We start from the raw sequence: 24,107 nt of genomic DNA, 5'->3' as shown, positions 1-24,107 counted from the left end.
TACACATCTTGTGATGTGGCAGCTACTCCTAACAACTTATTGGGTGAAGCTATGGTCAGTGATGCCCTGTCATGGCAACCTTCCGCTACAACCTCAAGGAATTTTAAAGCAAATAACACTGATGCTAGAGCCTATTAAAAGCATTTTAACTCCATAAGAACTATCTGTGTCAGTCTTGCTCATGTCAGTGAGCACATATGAATACATGTAGTCCCACTGAATTAAACTGAAACATTGGCATGCACATATGTTTACCACTGTGAGGAAGGGTTGCACACTTGGCCCCATTATAGTTACAGGCATCAGTACCCATATCAAATGCAGGCAAACTGCAGCCCAATTCTTTTCATCATCCCATAGATGAACAAAGAAAAACATTCATCCAGGCTTTGATCTTCTTATAAATTCCAATTACTTGAAGAAATCTGAGCCTCAAAAACTCATTCTGGTTCGTTCCAGCATTTCTTGAAAGCCTAATTTCCCTACAATTGCATCAAAGATCACTTCATTGTTTTGGTAGCTGAGCATTTCAGCAGGAATAAATCATTTCAGTGGGAGAATGACAAACTGGTGGGATGTTCTACCTCATTCTCAGATTATGTTATCCCCATCTGGATCCATATTCTGGAAACTTGTGTCTGACCCTGGGCCAGATGCAGCTTCTGAATACAGGGCCGGGACACAAGGGGGCATTAATATTCAAATTGATATTGATGTTCTATAGCATTTAACTGTCACTGTTGAGGAAATACTATTTGGTATCCAGCAGCTTTCACAAGACCACTGTCTTATGGAAAAAAGTCTTACAGAATGTAATGAAAGTTGTAGTTTGACTATACAACTCTTCAGGATGGGACAAAAAACATATAGTGGGGATGCACATATATTTAATTTCTATCGATTTTTTTTAAAATGACCCTAGTAATCTAGTTTCTTTAGAATCTTACAGGTTTAATAGCTGTTCAGTTCTATAGATTTTTTTTTCATAAATAAGAGCCATGGAAAATCTGAGCTTTGGTATGAATATACTGACTTATATAGCTGGCTTCCTGGTGCTCAGAGCTAGTAACATATTTGAAATGGTGATACACTTATTTTAGTATCTGAAAAATCAGACAGGTTGCCAGCCAGTGTAAATGGTGAGTTTTCAATGGCAGACAGTGTACTTATCCATTGACTATCTAAATGGTTAATCCACATCTAATATGACTTTGTGTCTGTGACACTGGCAGACTAGGTCATGCCAGAGTGTATTCAGGTCAATTCTCTTGTGAATTAGTTTAGATCACAGTAATTGTTGAATGTATAAGAGTGTATTTGGTGTTTAAACTTCATGAAAACTAATGGGATGTTACATGCATTGTTTTTACTTATGTGTCCTGTTATACTATAATTGAAAACATTTACATTGTAAATACACCTGTAACTAAATAACTCATCAGACAAAAAGGTAGCCTTGTGAAATGCAAATGAAGAACTTTAACAGAAAAAAGCTAATTTCAAAGCAAGTGGCTATTGTGTGTAATGACCAAAGTCAAAGGTCAAAGTCTCTGAATGCATTCCTCACTCACCGTCATCAAAGGAAAAGCCCATGGGGGTAAAGACACTGTCAGTGTGTTTTCTGTCAGAAGAAGTTTTAAACATGGATTCAAGGAAACTTTGGACTAATTGGACTCCTACAGGGGACCCTGAAAAGACTTTTGGGACACTGGCAGTTTATTACATCATGGCTACCAATTGGAATTACAAACTGTGATTCACCTATACATGTATGTTACCTGCTTTAACCCCTCAATAACTCTCATTCTTTTTCCTTAGCTAATAAATCTTTAGTTAATTTACTATAGAATTGACTGTCCATGTTTTCTTTGGCGTAGGATTTGGAGTACCAATTGATCTGGGGTAAGTAACTGGTCTTTTGGGACTGGGAGCAACCTGATGTGGTGTGGTTTTTGATTTAAGTGACCATTATCACAAAGTGCAGTTTTTCTGGGTGGAAAAATAGGTGGAGAATCTAAGGGACTGTCTGTGACTCTGTGGTGAGACTGGTATAGTGATCCAGGAGTCCACATTTGTTACTGGTTTTAATTATAGAATGCACCAACAGTTTGGGTTATCTGCCTTCTTTCCGACAGTCCGAACTGACAGTCACACTTCAGACAGCGTGATGGTTAACAAAAAAAAAAAAAAAACAGATATAGCATGTTTATATTGTAGACTGGTCTTTTTCGAACTCAGCCTTTAATGTAACTGTAAGTGAGATGTTCTGGATCATATGTAAATACTGTGCCAATTCCCTGTGTATCAGGCCTTGCATGTAGACACTGCCCCTATGAGAAGTGTCCAGAAACAATCCCATACCTTGCTCTCAGGAACTGTCCAAGATGCTAGCTTCCCCAAAGGAAATCCATATAGAGGGAGCTGTCACATTTCTAACTGTGATGTCCCATGTGAACAGATATAGCAGGGGCTAATCAACTCCAACATACCACCTATTTCCTAAAACCTTGTGGAGTATTTGTACCTCCCTCAGACACAATGGCTCAGAGCCTCAAAGGTATTTCAGCACCTAACTCCCATTAAAATCAATGGGAGTTAGGTGCCTAAATACTTCTGAGATTGGGGCCAATGTCTTGCAGTTTCTGCTGGGGTGTTGCATCTCCACACACATCCATAAAAAAGGACTTTGCAATAGAGACACAATGTATCCCCCACACATACGGTATCCTATATGTACACATGAAAGAAAATATTTCTTTCAATTTTATGGAAAAGCCTCAATTGCATTGCACAAATAAAATGTGAATAAAGTCAGAATGATCTTAATGACTGTTGACAATAGGACTCTAATATATTTACAAAGTGATAATCACACTGAATAAATGAACGATATGTTAAAAGAAACAACGTATTTTGGCAAATATACTAGTGGAACTTACAAGCTATCATTAGGAATTTAACCTGAGGTAGCAATTAACAAGGGAAGTCTGGTGAGGAGCGGATGGTATTTGTAAAATTAAAAGAAAAATATTGGAATTACAGCAGCTAGACACTAATGATAGCATTAAATTATTTCCCCTACTCACTCTACAACTATTTCAAAGTCAGCTGATTTCCTACACAGGGGTTTCAATCTGCTGGGGTTTACATCTCCTTCAGTTTTGCTTTGGAGTTCAGGTTTGTACAACATGCCACTGTGAAGCTCATTTGAAACCACTGAGGTTAACTGAATTTTGTGTTAGAAACCATGCAAAACTGAATTCTATCTCACTTCAGTTGAAATGCATGTGTGTAGCTGGTTAGGCAGTAGTACTGCTGAAAAGGATGTGGGGTCATAGTGGATCACCAACTGAATATGAGTAAACAATGTGAAACAGTTGTGACAAAGGCTGATATCATTCTGGGGTGTATGAACAGGAACATTGCATGTAAGACATGGCAGGTAATTGTCCAGCAATAATGAGGCCTCAGCTGGAGTAGTGTCCAATTCTGGGCACCACACTTCAGGAAAGATGTGGCTAGAGGAGAGCACCAAAAATGGCAAAAGGTTTAGAAAACCGGACCTATGAGGGAAACTTAAAACACTGGTCATGTTTAGTCTTCAGAAATGATGACTGAGAGAGTTCCTAATAACAACCCTTAACATATTTGAAGAATGTTACAAAAAGAGGGCAGTGATCAATTGTTCTCCATGTCCACTGAAGAAAGGCCAAGGAGTAATCAGCTTAATCTGCAGCAATGAAGATTTAGGTTAGATATTAGATATAAGGCTAGTTAAGGATTGAAAAAAGCTTTCAACAGAGTTTGTGGAATCCCTGTCATTGGAGATTTTTAAGAACAGGTTGGACAAACACCAGTCAGGCATGGTCTAGATATAGTTGGCCCTGCCTCAGCACCAGGGATTGGAGTAAGTGACCTCTCAAGGTCCCACTGAGCCCTTTCTAGGATTCTATGACCATCATAATCTAGCCCAGGTTTACTCAATGGTTTTGTGCACGTTAGTAAACTTTATGGCAAATTTGCTCAGAGGCCCAAATTCACAGCCCCAAACAGGGATATTTTGCAGGATTTCAGGTTTCATTGTGAATACTTAACACATATCTAGTTAATATTTTAAATTCTCCTGTGCATTTACAAAGGAAGAAAAAAGACTGATCAGCTGAGTTCACCCTTAGAAACCATAATGTTCTCCAACACATGCAAGTTGTCATTGTCACACTGACATACAACTGGGGCATATTCTGCTTGCCTTATTAACTTTAGTGGGTCTACTTCCATAAAACAGTTAGGATTTGGGGCAGGGACTTCAGCTGTCTCATAATTCTAAGCATTAAATTGGACTGGTTTGTATTTCAATATCATACAGTAAAAAATAAATATTAAACTGGTTAAATAAGTATTACAGAACATTTTATATTTACGCCCATTCAATTTCAATTCCTTTAATCTTAAATAAAAATGTATAACTTGAAAAGAATTTCAGCCAAATCAGATATAGGGAAAAGTAAATAGTAATTTTTCAAAAAAACTACTCTTAAATTATTAGAGTATAGGCGGTGAAACCTATGTTAAGGTTGCCCAACATTTCCCATTATAAGACTCTATTTTAAGTTGCTTATAATTTTGCCAAATTTTAACCAGTTGGCCTGAAATTGTTCATGCTCAGTGTCTGCCTCAAGCTGAATATTATTCATTATTATCATTATTTAAGTTTAATTACAAATGGCTCCATCTTTTCTTAGAGGGAGGCTAGGGAAAAAATAAGTTGTTTTGTCCATGTTAAAAATGTCTTATATCTGGTTTGTTGAGAAGTTTTTGCATCTCCATATATTGGGGTTGAGACTTGAAATTTGGTAAGGTGGGTCATCCTATGGTCAGAGATGTGTCTTTTTATTGTCTATTAAAATCCACCTACATTTGGCTAAGTCACAAGCCTCAGAAAGCCTCCTTTTTTCATGCTCAGTAGAGGCTAAATAGAGTGTGTCAGCTACAGGAGCTAAGTAGACCTTTCCCTGCAATTGCTCTTCCTGGCTGCCAGAGCTGCTGTTGCACTAGATACAGGAATTGAGAGCAGGGTGACTTCCTTTTTTGGGCTCTTAACACTCCCCTGGGTGCTTCCTGGGCCCAATGAGAAGGAGAAACTCCTCTGCATTCCAGCCTAGAGACTGAGAAGCCAGGACTGGGGGAAGAATGTGTGAGTGGGAGAGAGCTGGAGCTAGAACACAGAGCTGGAGTAGGGGGCAGAGAGAAGGAGACTGGGACAAGGGGAGGGGAGGGGAGCAGAGAAGAAGACAGGGACAAGGACAGTCTAGAGAGCCTAAGGGCAGAAGGGTCCGTAGCCACTTCCAGTCCCTTCAGAAACTGAAACAAAACCCCTGATTCAATGACTTTAGCATTCCTCTCATCTGAGCAAATAGCTGTGGACTCAGGCAAAATGCATGCCTCAGCTTCCTCTAGTGTCTGCCTCACAACCACCTACTCTTATCAATTACTCATTTAGTTCAAGGGGCAGTGGTCTGTCTGGAAGACCTAAAGGTGCCAGCCTTGATGATGAACAATGTTACAGTCAATATTCTTCTACATCAGTGGTCCCCAAAATTTTCATGCCTGTGCCCCCCTCTCCCCAGGAGGCAGGGCCAGAGCAGGGACATGTCTCCAGGGGGTTGTGGACAGGGGTAAGGGTGCTGAGGCTGGGGCTGCAGCTGGGGGTGGGAATGGGACTGAGGATGGGAGCAAGTCAGGGGGCAGGAGCAGAAGCTGCGGTCAGGCCATGTTCGGGGGCCAAGACTGGGGGCGGGGATGGAGTAGACCTACTGGCAGAGCAGGGCTAGGTGGCATTCCCTCCCCGCCCTCTATAGAGGGTGGCCCTGGCCCTGCCGTGCCCCCCCCCCCCCGAGAGTTCCTCTGTTCCCCTTCAGGGGACATGAACCACATTTTGGGGACTTCTGTTCTACATGATCCCATTTCCCTTTTTTTCAGTTTGCTTAAAAAAAATCTAGGAAATTATGTTAAAAAAACTTGAAAGAATGTTAATGTTGCAGTCAAGGACTCAAAAGGAAATGCCAGAATTAAGTTTCCTCATTAAAACTTTTAATTTTCCCCCTTTGTGCATATTCATTTTATATTGTTTTTAATTACATGATCACATTCTATTTTTTCCATAGATCCCCTGCCTCATTCAGTACATGGGATGGACAGTGCTTAAAGAATCGATCAGAGCTGTGTAGTGAATAAAGCTGTTGTCTGCAAGAGCCCTGCACTTCTTTTGTTTCAGAAGCTAAAAGGTATATAGCGAATGAAGCAGGGGACTACAGGAAGAGAAAGAATGGTCTCTTGGTTAAGGGAGCTGAATACTGCCCTGGAGAACAGGATTCTATCTCTGTCTCTGCCACAGACGTCCTATTGGATGTTAGGAAAATCACTTACATGAAAGTTTTCACACTAATTTTGTGTTCCTCATTTTCTGGGTGCCCAACTAGAGACACCTGTGGTCTGACATGCATGTGCTGAGCACCCTGAGCTGCAACTGAAATTAATAATAACTGTCCTCTGAACCAATAAAGTCCTATGCAATGTGAAGTACTTTGAAAAATTAGACAATGGGATCAATCCATCAATCCTGTGGGCTGAATGAGGCTGGGGTCCTCTGAAAAAAATTGTATGTGACCTTGTAAGTGAAAACTATCTTAATGCATATGCACAAAGAGACTGAATGACAGGCAACTAATTCTGGCATTTCCTCAATTATGAGTGCTTGAATTTGCAACCTTAAGATTATTTTGATGTAGGTTTTTGTAATGCAATAGACATATATTTATATCACAGAACATTACAGCTTCCAAAATTCAGGACTGGATATTAAGGCCACTATCCAATTTAATGAGTGCCAACATTTTAATAAATGTCTACAATTATTTTTTCTAAGGTAAAAAAGTGATTATTTCATTTTTTCCCCTGACAAGTTCATTGATTTTGTCATTTGTTCACTGCAAAACTCCATTTAAGTGAAGCAGAGCAGATATGGGATTGATCTATCAAACACATGAGTAAATACAATCTTGCAAGTAGATCCACTGTGGTGTTTACCGGGCGGGGACCTATGTATGTCTGATATCCTCAAGGCTTCATGTCTAATGTATTATAAACAAATGCCTCAAAAATTTAGCTTTTTGCCAAGATGCCATATTGTGTAATTACACCCAAAGGGCCATTTTCCTATCTTCTTTTCCTTAGTTTGCCTTTACTGCTTTCTCCCCTTCGCTGAATGTTTGTCTACAGTTCCCCCACAACCTGTGTAGTTCAATTTGCTTCCTACCTCTCTTTATATACTGCTGTCCTGAAGAGAATAAAAAGTAGAGGGCTGTGAGAGGGAATCCATTGCCTTCCAGTGGAAGCAAACAGGATGAGCAATTTTGACTTTTTGTCTCATGCAAGGAGATAGACAGGGCGGGAGAACTGACTCAGAGAGAAAAGCTTAGAGAGGGTATGGGAGGATGTTACCCAGCACCCTCAGAATTTTATCTTGAATCTTATGATATTTGACCTCTTTCTTTATGACATCTTGTGGAGTCATGTGAAAAATCTCAGATTTCATTTAAAAACAAGTTTCTAGCCCTCATGGTTGCTTAGAAAAATGTGAAAACATGACCTGAGTACATCCTAAAGGCTCGGAACCAAGACGGCAAAGAAAAAATACATATACCTTTATGTAGATATATAAGAGGTAAATCTCATGATTTTTAAGCCAGTTTTATGGTTTTTGAAACCTTGGGGTTGACAATACTCAACAACCAGGCAGCCAGGATTCTACTGTGGTGGGGCTAAGATCTTCACCGAGCAGCTGCTTTGCCCTGCTGCATAGCTCCTGAACAGAGCAGGCATCTGTGTAGCTGAAGAGTGGCACAGTATCGGAAGGTAGTTGTCATGAGACATCTGTAAGCCCTGCAAGAACAGGGCACTGTTCCTGCATGGCATAGGAGATGCTTATGATGTGACAGGAGATACCACATTGAGCACCTAGGGCCAGATTCACAGAATAATTTAGGTGTTGCTCCGCTGAGCATTGCAGCATCTAATTTCTAGGTGCCCTGCCACCTTCTGGAATCCCCAATGCCAAGTTTGGTGCCCAGGCTCCGTATACAATACATGGGGAAAGTTATGTCCCTAAGAATGGATCCACAAAAGCTAGCATATTGAGCAGGCAGACACCTAAACTAGAGAATAGGAAATGTCAAGCAGATGGGTGGGACCTAAGCCCTTCCCTCAAAGGGAGGTAGGCGCCTAAATCTGGACTGTTGGGAGACACTTCCCTCCATTTGGGATTCTCCTCCATCCACCCTCTCCTGGGATTAGCCATCTAAGCGAGGTCATCCCTTCCTCTCAAAAAAAAAACCTAAGGGGGACGTGGTAATGATGCTGCCCCCACATATACCCTATAGCCTAGTGATCACAGGACTTACCCAAGGTGTGGGAGGCTTGGATTCACAGCTTCATGGTAACATATACTGAAAGTGACTATCACCGGGCTAAGAAAAGCAGGTGAGAATGACTCTATAGCCTGGCAGTGTGGACACTGACCTGGGAGATAGGAAACCCAAGTTTCCTATGTCAGGCAGAAGGGGGAATTGAATGTTGGTCTTCCACATCCCAGGTTAGTGCTCTAGCCACTAGGCTAAGTATTAAAAGAGAGGCTGCTACCTGAAAAATATTTTGGGTGGCTGAAATATACTATCTGAAAAAAATAAATCACCAAGCTCCATTTGACATAAATGTTTTATGATCTATCTGGGAAAATGGCATATTTATCTTTTCTTAGCCCAGTTATTTTAATAATTTGTGAAAATATAAATCTTTTCTTTTTATTTTGCAGTAGAAAAATTAAGGACCCTGTCCAGCTCCCATTGGAATCAATGGAAAGGCTGCCATTAGCTTCAAAGGCAGCCAGATCAGATTCTAGAAATATATCTTCCGTGATGATGGCCATTTCCTTTTGGCATCTGTGATCATTCTTCTGAAGACTTTGAAACTGCAGTGTAGCACTGTTTGTAATGTAATGTGATTTTTATTCCTGTTCCCTTGGCAGCTTCAGTAAAACTTGCATTAAACCTTGCTCTTCTTACCACTCCTATTAATGACTTTAAAAAAATGTGTCAAGACAATATTTATTATTAAAGAGCAAAAATATTTGTCTTTGCCTTTCTTCTTTTTCTCTTTTCCTCAGATGTACTTTTTTATCCTTTTATTAAGCCCTGAATGGGCTGGTTTTGTTCTATATCCTATTCTATCACTTCTTCTTAACCAATAGATAGAATCCTGGCTAACTCTTAACCAGCCTCTTTTCACTTATTAAATACTTCTCTGCAATCCCTCCTAAATTAATCCCATCAGGCGGTTGATCGTTATGCTGAGATAGAAACCATTTATGTAAACTCTTGTTGCCTTAAGCCTTTATTCAGACTACCTGCAATTATCTGCAACTATATCGGTACACAAAAGTGAAGCTCTCCCCGTACACGGCTTTTAAGATCAAAAAGCTGTCATTCAGGCCTTGAGATCTGACACTTCAAAACCTACATTAATAATAAAAGGATAGCTTTTTTTCCAAAATGGCTGGGGGTTTTTTGTTTTTGTTTTTTAAAGCACTATTAAGTGAAGAATAACAGTTTTTATTAAAGTAAAATTATAGTTTACCCTCCAAGTACTGAAATATATAAATCACTAATTTAAGGGAAAGTATTGTCCAATTGCATTCCATGGACTTGACAGGAAGATTCTTCTGACCACCAGGTGCCCCGATGGGAATCCAGAACTTTAAAACAGGTTTCTTTGCTTGCTATGGTGGGGCAAAATTTCAGAAATTAGGTGTCTTCTCTTATTAATGCCATATTGTCATCTAACAGTCCCTACGTGGCAAGGTTCTTGGCACAGAAATGGGGGGGGGAAACCCTTCATTGTTCAAAATACTGATTTCAGTGACAGCAGACCACAATAAATCTAAAGAGCATTACCACTGGAAGCCTCCTGTTTAAATATTATACTTTTGTCCTTATTTTAAATGGTTGACTAAAAGTACACTGCAGAGACAAAAAAAAATCCGCTGTTAATAGGTGTCTGAAGTATGTTCAGTTTTTACTGGTAGGTGAACTCAAGACAGTACAACAATTTAGTTAGGGGGAAGCAGTCAAAAGTCTGAACCGCATCTAAATTGAACCCTTCTTGGATCTACAAAATTAGCCAGGGAATGAAATGATGATAGTATTTTTGTGGTATTTTCACATTCCTGCTGTCAGCTAGAGCCAGAAAATGCAGAGATACATTTGGCACTTAGATAATATGGTAACTGCTCTAGTAATCGCTAAGATGGACAGATAGGTACACCAATGGAATGATAAGCAGAAAATATCAACTAAACTTTTTCTGGTCTCATGTTTTGTTTGAGTTCTGATCAAACTTCATGTTTATTATTGTGTCCAGGTTGCTTTGCTTCTTCCTTATAATCATCATCTCATAAATCCATTGACATAGTCCAAAATCTCTAGAGGGAGGGAGGGAGAGAGAGAGAAGTAATTATGATAATTATGGTCCACAAAACAGATTATTATTTGCTTTCTCATGATAAACTAATCCATAATATCAGAGTTTGTGTCATCTGGGTCTCTAGTACCACAACCTTCTGCAGCAGAAGGGGTCCAATGCATTAGAACTGCTCATGTGATATAGATGTGTGCGTGCTCACACACATCTCCCTGCATGTTTCAGTTCAGATTCACTATTTTAAGAGAAATCATAGAAGAAGGTAGGTTTCAGAGTAACAGCCATGTTAGTCTGTATTTGCAAAAAGAAAAGGAGTACTTGTGGCACCTTAGAGACTAACCAATTTATTTGAGCATAAGCTTTTGTGAGCTAAAGAAAAAGTGAGCTGTAGCTCACGAAAGCTTATGCTCAAATAAATTGGTTAGTCTCTAAGGTGCCACAAGTACTCCTTTTCTTTTTTAGAAGAAGGTAGTAATTCCTGAAAATGGAAAATGATTCTTTTTCTAGAAGGGACCCCAAACTATATCATCAGGCTAAACCCAAACCTTTGTTACCGTTATATGTACAGGGAGACGTTTGAAAGGCAGTGTTACTGCAATTTTTGTTGTTGTTGAAAGGAAGATATTAGAATTACATGCCACTTGTGTGTCTTCATTTGGACCAAATTGTGCCCCATTCTGCATACGGGAGTAAGGTAATTCCTCATGCCATGGACAGCAGTGCAGTGGGGAGAGCAGTCCTCCCAGGGCCATTATACTACTGTATAATGTGGGGTGGGGAATAGTTGGAGCCTTGGCATTCATTGTGCCAGATATAGGGCTGACCTGGATACTTTCTCCCCACATACCCATGGCACAAAATAAAGGGTACACCAGGAGGCAGAGTATGACTGATTCACAATTTGCTTCATAGAATCATAGAAGATTAGAGTTGAAAGAGACCTCAGGAGGTCTTCGAATCCAACCCCCTGCTCAAAGCAGGATCAACCCCAATTAAATCTTCCCAGCCAGGGCTTTGTCAAGCCTGGCCTTAAAAACCTCTAAGGATGGAGATACCACCACCTCCCAAGGTAACCCATTCCAGTGCTTCACCACCCTCCTAGTGAAATAGTTTTTTTTCCCTAATATCCAGCCTCGACCTCCCCCACTGCAAGTTGAGACCATTGATCCTTGTTTCGTCATCTTCCACCACTGAGAACAGTGTAGCTCCATCCTCTTTGGAACCCCCCTTTTAGGTAGTATCAAATCCCCCCTCCCTCTTCTCTTCTGCACACTAAATAAGCCCAGTTCCCTCAGCCTCTCCTCATAAGTCATGTGCCCCAGTCTCATAATCATTTTTGTTGCCCTCTGCTGGACTCTCTCCAATCTGTCCACATCCCTTCTGTAGTGGGGGGCCCAAAACTGAATGCAATACTGCAGATGTCGCCTCACAAGTGCCAAATAGAGGGGAATAATCACTTCGCCGATCTACTGGCAATGCTCCTACTAATGCAGCCCAGTATGACATTAGCCTTCCTGGCAACAAGGGCACACTGTTGACTCATATCCAGCTTCTAGTCCACTGTAATCCCCAGGCCCTTTTCTGCAGAACTACCACTTAGCTGATTGGTCCCCAACCTGTAGCAATACCTGAGATTCTTCCATCATAAGTGCAGGACTCTGCACTTGTCCTTGTTGAACCTCATCTGATTTCTTTTGGCCCAATCCTCCAATTTATCTATGTCATTCTATACTCTGTCCCTACCCTCCAGTGTATCTACCTCTTCCCCCAGCTTAGTGTCATCTGCGAACTTGCTGAGGGTGCAATCCATCCTTTCATCCAGATTATTAATGAAGATATTAAACAAAACTGGTCCCAGGACCGACCTCTGGGGCACTCAGCTTGATACCGGATGACAGCTAGACTTCGAGCCATTTACCACTACCCATTGAGCCCAACAATGTAGCCAGTTTTTTATCTACCCTTATAGTCCATTCATCCAGCCCATACTTCTGTAACTTGCTGGCAAGAATACTGTGGGAGATCGTATCAAAAGCTTTGCTAAAGTTCAGGTATATCACACCCATTGCTTTCCCCATATCCTCAGAGTCAGTTATCTCATCATAGAAGGCAATCTGGTTGATTAGGCATGACTTGCCCTTGGTGAATCCATGTTGACTGTTCCTGATCAGCTTTCTCTCCCTCAAGTGCTTCAGAATGCTTGCCTTGAGGACCTGCTCCATGATTTTTCCAGGGACTGAGGTGAGGCTGAGCGGTCTGTAGTTCCCTGGATTCTCCTTCTTCCCTTTTTAAAAGATGGGCACTATATTTTCCTGTTTCCAACCATCCGGGACCTCCCCCGATTGCCACAATTTTCAAACATAATGGCCATTGGCTCTTCAATCACATCAGCCAACTCCCTCAGAACTCTTGGATGCATTGTATCCAGCCCCAAGGATTTGTGCATGTCCAGATTTTCTAAATAGTCCTTAACCTGTTCTTTCACCACCAAGGGCTGCTCTCCTCCTCCCAATACTGTGCTGTCTAGTGCAGCAATCTGGGAGTTGACCTTGTCTGTGAAGACTGAGGCAAAAAATGCATTGAGTACTCCAGCTTTTTCCACATCATCTGTCACTAGGTTGCCTCCCTCATTCAGTAAGGGTCCCACACTTTACCTGACCTTCTTCTCGTTGCTAACATACCTATAGAAACCCTTTTTGTTACCCTTCACATCCCTTGCTAGCTGCAACTCCAGTTGTGCTTTGGCCTTCCTGATTACACCCCTGCATGCTGAAGCAATATTTTTATACTCCTCCCTAGTCATCTGTCCAAGTTTCCACTTCTTGTAAGCTTCCTTTTTGTGTTCAAGCTCACCGAAGATTTCACTGTTAAGTCAAACTGGTCATCTCCCATATTTGCTATTCTTTCTGCACATCAAGATGGTTTGTTCCTGCCCCGTCAATAAGGCTTTCCCCCCTCATATTAGCCTCCCAGAGGATCCTGCCCATCAGTTCCCTGAGGGAGTCAAAGTCTGCTTTTCTGAAGTCAAGGGTCCATACTCTGCTACCCTCCCTTCTTCCTTTTGTCAGGATCCTGAACTCGACCATTTCATGGTCACTGCTGCCCAGGTTGCCACCCACTTCTCCTTCCCCTACCAATCCTTCCCTGTTTGTGAGCAGCAGGTCAAGAGGAGCATGGACCCTGGTTGATTCCTCCAGCACTTGCACCAGGAAGTTGTCCCCAACACTCTCCAAAAACTTCCTGGATTGTCTGTGCACTGCTGTATTGTTTTCCCAGCAGATATCAGGGTGATTAAAGTCCCGCATGAGAACCAGGGCCTGTGATCTGGAAACTTCTGTTAGTTTTCTGAAGAAAGCATCGTCTACCTCATCCTCCCAGTCTGGTGGTCTACAGACATCACCCTTGTTGCTCTCGCCTGTAATCTTAACCCATATACTCTCCAGTTTCATGCTGGAGCTCTGAGCAATCAGACTGTTCTCTTTCATACAGTGCAACTCCTCCACCTTTTCTGCCCTGCCTGTCCTCCCTGAACAGTTTACACCCATCCATGACAGTGCCCCAGTCGTGTGAATTACCCCACCAAGCCTCTGTTATTCCAAACACATCATAGTTCCTTGACTGTGACAGGACTACCCAATCTGCTCCTCAGGCAATGCAACTACATGCTGCCCTAGAAATACTGTTGATTATAAACCAACAACTATGTCCTGTATAACTAAATACAGAAAAAACTTTTAAAGGCCACAGATTAGTTACGGTTATAATCCCATTAGGAAAAATTTTGCAAACTTTAATCACTTTGAGTAGTTGCATTGATTAAGGTTGGCAGAGTCTGGCCAATGATAAACTGGGAAGGTGCTACTGCTATATCCACTCCAATTAACGACTTTGGAGGATGCTGCAGCTGTCTCATTGTTTATGAGAAACTAAGGCCCACTTTGGTTAAAGAAATCTGTTATTAAAACATTCATTTGTTCTTATCTATCCACCACTTAACTGAATCATTACCCATTGTCAAGGTTCCTCCCCCACTCTGAACTCTAGGGTACAGATGTGGGGACCTGCACGAAAACCTCCTAAGCTTACTTTTCCCAGCTTAGGTTAAAACTTCCCCAAGGTACAAATTAAGTTTATCCTTTGTCCTTGGAATATTCACTGCCACCACCAAACTCTAACTGGGTTTACTGGGAAACATAGTTTGGACACGTCTTACCCCCCAAAATCCTCCCAACCCTTGCACCCCACTTCCTGGGAAAGGTTTGGTAAAAATCCTCACCAATTTGCATAGGTGACCACAGACCCAAACCCTTGGATCTGAGAACAATGAAAAAGCATTCAGTTTTCTTACAAGAAGACTTTTAATAGAAATAGAAGTAAATAGAAGTAAAGGAATCACCCCTGTAAAATCAGGATGGTAAGTACCTTACAGGGTAATTAGATTCAAAACATAGAGAATCCCTCTAGGCAAAACCTTAAGTTGCAAAAAAGACACACAGACAGAAATAGTCATTCTATTCAGCACAATTCTTTTCTCAGCCATTTAAAGAAATCATAATCTAACACATACCTAGCTAGATTACTTACTAAAGTTCTAAGACTCCATTCCTGGTCTATTCCCAGCAAAAGCAGCATACAGACAGACCCAGACCCTTTGTTTCTCTCCCTCCTCCCAGATTTTGAAAGTATCTTGTCTCCTCATTGGTCATTTTGGTCAGGTGCCAGCGAAGTTACCTTTAGCTTCTTAACCCTTTACAGGTGAGAGGATTTTTCCTCTGGCCAGGAAGGATTTTAAAGGGGTTTACCCTTCCCTTTATATTTATGACACCCATGATCACATCCTATATCTAAATTAACAATTGCTAAAGGGTTTGTCTACACAGCCCACGGAGGCAAGCGTCCCAGCCCAAGTTCACTCATGCGGTCTGGTGGAACTCACTCTACAAATAGCTGTCTAGGCAGCACTTTGAAGTTGCAGTTTGAGCTGGAGTGTGGGTAGCAAAGCCCATCCTTCGGCTTCAGGGACTGAGCTTCAGCCCAAGTCACAACCCCAGAGCACTGTCTACACAGCTGTTTTTAGCATGTTAGCATGAGCCCTGCTAGCTCAGTTCCGGGCGGGGAGACTCGCTTCTGTGGGCTGCGTAGACATACCCAAAATAGTTAAGAAATATCTGAAGGGTGTTTTTACAGATATAGACACTTCCCATTTATTTGAAAATTTAGTATGTACCTTCATCCTTTGTCCCATGCAGCCTCACATCCCCAGGAGCAATTTCCTGTAAATATCCACAAAGCTACCTCAGTATCTCCCTTCAAATACCTGCTTGAAAATCTCTTTTACTACGATACCTACAAAAAAATAGACAACAGGTAGGCTGTTGGGCAGGTCCACACAGGGACTTAGGAACTGCAATGCTGAGAATCATGGTGACTAAATTTTAGGCACCAAGAAAATCACAGAAACAACACTGAAAATTACAAAGCCTGAGACAGGCACTTAGGTTCCACATACAATGACTAGGGAGAGATAGGTGCCTTAGAATGCAATCTACAAAGCCAGTACACTAGGCAGGGAGCCACCTAAGCTAACCAACAGGAGATGCTGATCAAAGAGGTGTGCGCTAAGACCCACCCCTGTCATAGAAATAGGTGCCTTAGTCTGGGCTTCAAGGAGGCTCTTAGCTCTGCTAGAGATCCACAAACTGGGGAAGGATAGGCATTTGACTGCCTAAGCCATATGCATAGCTCGATGTGGTAGGTGTACTCAGAGGTGACCTAACTCTACAAAAGTTTTTTTTGGGGGGAGAAGAGGTGGAGTTCCTTTGTAATATTTATCCTAGTGGGTAGGTTACTTGTCCAGGATATAGGAGACCCCGGATTCAAGTTCTCCATACTTGGAAAGGGGTCTGCCACCTCTCAGGTGAGTTCACTAGGCTATTTTAGAGTCATTATCTTTCACTGGCCCAATTAATATTTAATTATTGAATTGAAGTGGAACAACTTCAATAGGAGGGATTGAAAAAAAAGCCCACATCAGAATATTTCATAGTCCAATGGTTAGGACAGACACCCGAGAGATCCCTGTTCAAATCACATCTCCTCATCAGACAGAGGGGGCAGCTGACCAAGGTATTTCCCACATCCTCGGTGAGTACCCTAACTACTACGCTAAAAGATGCTAAGGGTGTGCCTCCTTCCTCCACCTTTCTGCTTCATGTGAGAGGCTTAGGCTGGTAGGAACCTGTGAGCATGCCCACTGGCTTGGCCCCTGCACATGACTTAGGTGGCCAAATGCCTCTATTCCCCAGTTTGTGAATTGCTCTTGCTCTAGGCAGGGAACAGGTGCCTAGAATAAAGTAGCAGAACATGTGCCCAGAGGCAAACATTTAGGTACTGAGTGATTTTAGGCACCTACAGGGTTAGGTGGCAGCAGAGTGAAAGTTTTGTAGCTTGCAAGTTGTGCCTAAAAACAGGGTATAGGTGCCAAAGGACCTGTGTGGATTGCACCCTGATTGATCTATATTGTCTCACTATTCACTTGAACTCCTCTGTCTACTAATATCCATCTGTTTCTTGTTTTATACTTAGATCGTATGCTCATTTGGGCAGGGACTGTTATCTTGTTGTGTGTTTTGTATGGTGCCTTGTACAACAGAGTACTGGTCCATGTCTGGGACTCCCAGGCACGATAGTCATACAAATAATAAGTACTATCAGAAAAAAGAAAAAAAAAACAGCAAAAATGTAAATCCATTAATAAATGAATAGATCAAAACAAAAGTGGTATGGACAATTAGGAATTAATTAAGATTTGTCAACATGGCTGTTGATAAAAGCAGGAAAGGAATATTTGGAAAATCTGAACCTATATATATAAGCAGATCAGTATGATATGAATCCCACAGTCTTAAGGGAATTAACTAATAAACTCACTGAACCACTGGCAATTATGTTGCAAGCATTATTGATATAAAAGGAATACCAAAGGGTTTGAAAAAAGCAAATGCAGAACTAATGAGTTCTATAATTAGACTATGGTTCAGCATCCTGAGGGAAGTGGCAAAAATACCAATGCTTGAAACATTTAAACCAATACTGGACAGAGCACTCAAGAATCATGACTTGACCCAAAGTGCATTGAAGTCAGTGGAAAAAACAACTCTGGTATTTGCAAAAAATGGATATAGCCTAAAATGACTTTTACAATTCTCTAAAAGTGGAATTAAAATGATACAACAAACCACACAGCTCCCCAGAACAAACACAAAGAAAAAGCGCAGTCCCATGCTTACTTCAGGCATCTGATGAAGTGAGCTGTAGTTCACAAAAGCTTATGCTCAAATAAATTTGTTAGTCTCTAGGGTGCCACAAGTACTCTTTTTCTTTTTGTAAATACAACAGCTAAACTTTCACCCATTGAACTGGGCTTTCTGGCCCTGATGCACAAAGGACCACAGGCATCTAAACCCTAGTTTTAAGCACCACTACAATCCACAACCCCTCCACTCTGCTGCTGCCTGTAAGTGCCTTTGTTTCTGCTTCTGGGCATGCACACTGCTGCCTAACTTCAGGTGTCCAAACGCCCATCTCCCACCAAAGTCCTAGTGTGATCCACAAACCAGAGAGTGGTGCACCTCCGCTTATTTTGTCTGCAGTGACTGATCCAGTAGGCATGCTCTAAGCAACCTAACATCACATGAAATGCCAGAGGAAATACATCCTTATAACTTTTAGCCTGTGTATTCACCCAGGATGTGGGAGACACCGTTCAATTCCTCCTTCTGCCTGAGGAAAAGGGATTTGAATAGGGGTTCCCTTTCAGATGAATAGCTTAACTTTCTCTCACAAGAAACAGTTGAGGTGCCTAAGCTGCCTGACTTTAAGAGAGCGGTTCCTGGTTGTGGATCGGAGACAGAAATAGGTGCCTCCCTGCAGCCCAGACTTAGGCTCCTAAGTTTGTGATGGGGGTGGGATTTAGAACATACCCCTCTCATTGGCAGCTCCCCACCAAGTGTGCTGGCTTTTGTGGATCCCATTCTTAGGCACCTCTCTCTCTCCCTGCACTGTATAGGGAGCCTAGGCAGCCAGCTCAAGATTTGTGGATCCCATTGTTTTTGCACTAATTTAGGCACCCAAGTCCCTTTGTGGATCCAAACCTTAATCTCCGTAGCCCAGATCTACAAAGGTATTTAGATATCTAAATACCTCTGAGCATATGGGCCTGCATTCCTCATGTGTAAAATCAGGATTAATATGATTTCCTTTCTCCGACTCTATTTTGATTTTTTTATGTTTTTGGGGGCAGGGCCAGTTTCTTATGACACATTTGTACAGCATCGAGAAGACACGGGCCCTAGATGTTAACTAAGGCCTCTAGTTGGTACCATAATTCAAACAATCAATAACATAATAAATAAAAGAAATCTCACGAGAACATCTGTTCTCATGAGATAACCAATCTACTTTTGCATACTATCTTTACATAGTTTGGATAAGCATCAAAATGTGGACGCTTATCTGAAGAGAAAGAGGGCCGGTATTTTGAAGCACTCTCCCATTTACTTGTGAATGTCAACTATTTCTCCCCCCGGCCCTAATGCACTCCTGCCATGCAACAATTTTTTTGTTTCTAATGTTGGTAACATTAAATATATAAATATATAGATTAAATATATCATTCTTAGGAAAAATACCCCCTCCTCCATTTTCTCCAACTAAAATACCACTTGAATTAATCAACTGTGCTCTAAAACAATTTAAAAAAAAACAGCCTTATCTAAAAGTAATTACACATACATTTTATATTTACCTTGATAATTAAAGTTGCAAGGGCAAAGAGATCTAGAAGCTTCATTTACATTTTTGCACTTAGTTTAAAAAAATTGATTTTAAGAATATATTATTTAGAAAATATAAACAGCAAAATCCAATTTATTTGTTTGTTTTTTCCTGTAATGGTCGTATTTTTAAAAATATTTATTTAAATATAAAATCCCCTATTTTCACTCTCAGCTTAAAGCAGGCTTGGACAGTGAATACGATTGAAATCAGAGCCACACATCACAGCAGAGGGTGGGCGTAGGAAGTTAAAGGGTCAGTTCCACATGCTGAGAAAGATTTCAAAGGCAGAGTTTTACTGACAATGTACAATCAGCAAGTGCTCAAGTTCACAGTGCAGAGGGCATCTGCAGAGCAAAAAAGCCCCATAGAAATGGTATTGAAAAGATTGTAGTTAATCATTAAGGCCCCTAAAATTCACACTTATTCATAAGTATGATTTTCTATTGAGGGAGAAATATTTCTGAATCTTATTTTCATTATTTTGCTGTGGGAAGGCAAGTTGGGGTGGAGGTGGGAGACAGTGAATGCTTTTCTGTTTGTTTAAATACTGTTTCCTCCTTTAAGCAAAAAGCTGCTGGAGGCATATTAGAAGGCAGTAGTCAGAGCTAAGAAGACAGTTAAGTAGCAACAACAATGTTGGGAGTAACAGATCAGCTTCTGTAGCAGCATCTTCTTCAAGCTGTAATTCCCATTTGGTTTTATTAAAGCATGTGAAGGAGGGGTGTTAGCATGCCCAGGCCTGCTGTCTGACCCAAAAAGTCACATAGCAGGTTCTTTTGACTTTGCCTCCTGTTTCCATAATAATTTAAAAACATAAGGCATATAGAATGGAGGTGCAGTTGTGTCAGTGGAGGCTAAAAGTAAATCTCAAGTCTTTCCTTTTACAAAGGAATGGCACCTGCAGCATCTTTCTTCTTCAATGCAGCAAGAGTAGCAGCAAACAGCATTAGGATGTTATGGACTTAAACAGTATGAAATCAAATGGTTTTGCTTTAGAGACATGGTACAAATATTTTATTCAGTCCAACCCATTTCACTTTGTGTTCTGAGTTCAAATGAGATCAACATCTCATAGCAAACCAGAGTCAAAAAATCACTGATTTCCAACTGCTCTCACATCAAATCCACGGAAAGCTATCCATGTTGCACAAGTCTGATGCAAAATACAACAATGTTATTGTGCAGTTAGAAGGGTACTTGCATGTGCTATTTACCCTTTTTGTGCAAAAAACCCCACCCAAGCCTTTCATGGATGTGAAAACCTTGATCCTGCCATTGACCCAGCACACAGCTCAGGAATTGAGTTTGATTGGTCAGTTATAGAATTGAGCATTAATTTGAGAGCTCACCCATATTTGAGAACTTGTCTGTTACTGGCTCCCTTTACATTTTCAATGGCCATAAATTGTTGATCACACACATGAGACCTACACCCACTAACCAAGTAATCTTAGTATATCTTTGCCATAACGCTATCAGGAACATTAAGTATGACAAAATTAACAAAGATAAAAATAATATTAAGCCCTGATTTTGAGAACTGCCAAGCACCTACAACTTCTTAGGAAGTCAGCAGCTCTCAGGATCAGGACTGTAATTTGCTAAAGAAGGACAAAGAAAGTGCTCAAGATGTTACAAAGCAGCTTCAGAAAAACCAACACAACAGAATCTGTCTGCAGCCTATGTCATCCTATAATGCAAGAGGGCAATAAAGGCTTGTTCCAAAGCAAGAAATGAAAATAGGGGAAAGGAAAACAATAACAGAACCATCATCATTTTAAAATTCTAAGTGGTTTAAGGTTAAATTGTAAAATTTTCATTTGAGAACTACTCACTGAGTTAAACCAGGGCTCTCATGCCAGAATAACTTTAACAGGAAAACATCAAAGCCTAAGAAGCTATTTCCATTGGAGAAAAAAATGAAAAGCAAACTGACTCAAGTAAATAAAATAAAATAAAATAAAATAAAATAAAATAAAATAAATAAAACAACACTCACTCTTTACATTTTCCAACATTATTACCATTGACTTTGGGGTCAAGGTACTTGCCTGTCTTTCTTAAAAGACACAAATGAAAATGGTTTCTCTGTATAGCCAACTAATTGGTTACTAAGTGATTGAAGGGTAATTTATCTATTAGCCCAAATTGGTCGCTCATTAAAAAATACAGCTCTTCAGCCAACCAGCAGCCTACCAACCAAATAGAAAGGTGATAGAACCTCTGAAATTTGGATTATGTATAAATCTTGTTTAGAGGCCTGATCCCACAAACCCCAAAACTCTGGTAACTTTAATTGGTCAAATCACACAAATACAGCAACATAATCATTTAGCCTTTGAAGGCAAATTACCCAAGTTTGTAAGTTTTTGCAGGATCAAGTTTTAAAATTGCAGTTAAAGAGACACGTTCAATATTTTCAGGATCAAAACGATATCTGACCTACTTTAAGAATGATAAGTGTCAGAATTTTAAATAATGCAGTTTTTAAAAGACACCGGCTCACTGGCAGAGAACTTACAGAAACTATTTATTTTTTTGCCTGGCAAAAAACAACAAGAATGGTTTTTGTGCCCTCTGCTGGCTCTAAAGTAGTAGCTAACTGTTGTTCCACCAATTGTTGAAGATAAGTAAGGCATAAAACAAAATGATTGGCATGAGAAGAATTAATAGAAATTGATCTTTTAAGACAAAAATCTGGCATGTGAATTTCAGATCCCTTCATAACACAGGGAAATGTTTACTAAATGGAGAAACACAAGACTGATATAGTGGAAAAAATATAGATACCTCCAAGACAGTAATTAATTAAAATACCACCTATTAAAATAGCAATAGGAAACCACTGTTACGTTTTTGCAGGCTTCATTTTTGTTTTGTGAACTCACAAAAATCAGTTCAAATATTGTGAAAACTTTATTTCTCTTCCCATAGATATACCCATATGCTTTATGAGGGCTGTTCAATTAATTTGTATCTAAGGCTGTGATGCGAACAATGTAGTAAACTGTGAAAAATATCTTTGCATGCTGTTTTTTTTTTTCTGTCCAGGAACATAAATAACTGAACAGACTAATGATGGGTTGCCTTGATCTGTGCAGAAGAGGCAGAAAGTGAATGGGTGGGACTAAATGTCAACAAACTTTACATTTCTAGGGAGCCACAAACGGACAGTATGGTTAATAAATTTTGAATAAGGTTACAATAAATAAAAACCAACAGAGAAATGGCCATGCCCAGACCAATATGGACAGGAGGGGAATGGTGAGGATGAAAATCATGTACCCATTCTTAAGGCACACATTGTACCCATGAGGCATTTTACTATCCAAACATCTATTATACAAATACAGCCAAAACATAAGAGGTTCCCATGTTACATAGATGGCAACTTTACAGTCCAAAAAGTAGATTGTTTCTTACTGGCAGTCTGTAACTGATTGAGTCTGTATACAACTACTTTGATGGACCTCTTAAAACTGTCCATTTCTGAATCTGAAGGCATTAATCTGTCTATCTTAATCTTAATTATTTTAAAGGTTACGGCCACATTATTACTGTTAAAAGCAAAGCTACATAGGGTGATGAGGATATGGAACACTCAAGTGGTAGTGCCCGTGGACATCATGCCTCTGCAAAGCAAGTTGTCTCCAGGATATTGAGGGGTTACAAGAAGCAGTGGTATTTGCTTCACATGTAGAAAAGGCAAGCCTCTGGCCATTCCCACACTATATCCAGACATTTTTCTCTGGGGAAGGCTGTTTCAGCAGCACATCTTGATTTCCATAGGTCATAACACTTGTAGTCAAAGTCTGTAGTTATGCTCTAGTTAAAGTACAGCTATTGGACTTGAAGCTGCAATTAATTAAAGGGAGTCTTAGAAGGCCTGTGTTATGCAGGAGGTTAGACTAAATGATCATACTAAACGTCCCTTCTGGGCTTAAAATATATATGCCTATGAAACTGTGTCTATCTCTTGCAGGGGAGTGTGAGGAGGAAAGGACTTGCAATATTGTCTCCTGCCACCAGTGCATCCACAGAGGCAACAATGATTTAGGTCTTAGCTTTTGAATTCCTAAATTGCTCACCACCAAGTACAGATGTCTATATAACAATCTTCTCAGGCCTTTTTCCTCCCATAATAGCATTTCTACTGTGGCTTAAGGGAGCCATAAATCCTGTATTGAAGAGAATAAAATGTCCTGGGGCTGTGTTTGTTTGTGGCAAGAAATTTCTGCCTTCTGCTCTATGGATTGAATTACAGCCAATTTGTGTGCTGTCTCCAGAGGGATGACACAAGAAACTGCATGGGTAGAGGACCCTGGAACTCTGCAGGGTTAATTTTAACTTGTTTATGCTTTGGTAGGGGATTTCCTGATTCCTCTTGTTTAATTGAGATGAAATGAAGCTTGCCAACTGAACCAGCATACAATATCTGAAGGCTGTGGATACATTTAGTATATATTCTAATAGCACAGGACTGCTACCTGCATTGTTAAAAACAGAACACAGAATACAAGTTTCTTTGCTGTATATTTGACCGTTTCTAAGCATGAACTCCTCTAGTTTGTTTGCTCTGGAACTCAAATCTGCTGTGAATCTAGCTGTCTGGAGGAAGGCTCCTATTTGCACTCTACAGTCCACTGTGCTCTCTGTGCGGTGTTCAGTGATTACTCAGTCCCAAATCCACAAAGAGACATAGCCAATGAGTGCTTCAATGCCTACCTTGTAGACAC

The sequence above is a fragment of the Eretmochelys imbricata genome, chromosome 1 (assembly GCF_965152235.1).
Source record: "Eretmochelys imbricata isolate rEreImb1 chromosome 1, rEreImb1.hap1, whole genome shotgun sequence".
NCBI classification, from domain to species: Eukaryota; Metazoa; Chordata; order Testudines; family Cheloniidae; genus Eretmochelys; species Eretmochelys imbricata.
Note: the sequence above shows the minus strand (reverse complement) of the source record.